At 44.6% G+C, this 1,091-nt stretch overlaps 1 non-coding gene across 1 annotated transcript; it reads left to right on the top strand.

Moving 5' to 3' along the window:
- The first annotated feature begins 1,017 nt into the window (after positions 1-1,017).
- trnan-guu (transfer RNA asparagine (anticodon GUU)) lies at positions 1,018-1,091 on the top strand. The gene has a single exon. It is a non-coding gene; the product is annotated as a tRNA-Asn (tRNA).

The raw sequence follows: 1,091 nt of genomic DNA on the forward strand, positions 1-1,091 counted from the left end.
TCATCATCCTCAAAGGAGACAATGCCAGTAATACCATTGAACTCGTCTTTTTGTTTAAAAAGCACAAGTTCTTGATTTATTTTTACAACTTACTGGCATTCACACCTGCACATTCAATGTCAAACTCAGACAACATAAATGAAATTACACCATTACAACAATCCAACAGATTAATGAATAATACACAGTGAATACAAGGCTGATTAATGTGAAATTAAATTTGACTGAAAATGTAAAATCGAGATGAGAGATAACAAATGGGGGAAGGGCAGAAGGCAAGAAATGCAGCAGCATAGAAGGTGCTCCTCCAGGGAGTGTATTTTACCAACAACAACTGCTAAATATAAACAAACACTCTGACATGACCCTCCGGTTTTAATGTAAACCATAGCCCCATACAGTAGGTACCATTTAAATAAGTTAATAGATACAAGCCTTGAGCAAATCCAGCCTCCAGCCGGGCCCCCCGCTTCTTGGAGTTCGGAGAGGGGTTCCCACTCATTCATTCAACAGGAGAAGGCTCAATTTATTGTAATGGGCACGGAGGGTACAGTGGTCGTGTCTCATGTTGAGGAGGAAGCTGTTTCCTCTCATTCAACTGAAGAGGACCTATTTACTAGAGTTCTTTTTTGTGGTGCAGCTGTAGTCTCCCATAGAGCCCTGAGGCTCAGGTTCAAATCCCACTGCTCCAGTGTGTGTAATAACATTACTGCCCAAGCCACGTGCCAATTGGCACAGGGATAAGAAAATTAGGGAAGGAAACACGTCAACCTGTTCAATGATATCTCCAATCATTTCACTTCCTGTCCCATTCGTACTCCAGGGAGCTCAGCCTCTTTTAACGAAGGTTCTTTTTGAGAAGTTTAATCGGGCATTTTTGCACAAGTCAAGTTAAAAAAGCCGGGCTGTCTCGCAAGACTGCGCGGAAGACAACAATTGTAATTCTCGGCGGGGAGGCTGAATTATGAATTCGCTAATAGCCTCACCTAAGCGATGGTGCAGCCCACGCCAACGCCTGTCTCTGTGGCGCAATTGGTCAGCGCGTTCGGCTGTTACCCGAACGGTTGGTGGTTCGAGCCCGCCCAGGGGCG

This window comes from Chiloscyllium plagiosum, unplaced genomic scaffold (assembly GCF_037043375.1).
Source record: "Chiloscyllium plagiosum isolate Xiang-an unplaced genomic scaffold, Cpla_swu_hap1 HiC_scaffold_27, whole genome shotgun sequence".
In the NCBI taxonomy this organism is placed as follows: domain Eukaryota; kingdom Metazoa; phylum Chordata; class Chondrichthyes; order Orectolobiformes; family Hemiscylliidae; genus Chiloscyllium; species Chiloscyllium plagiosum.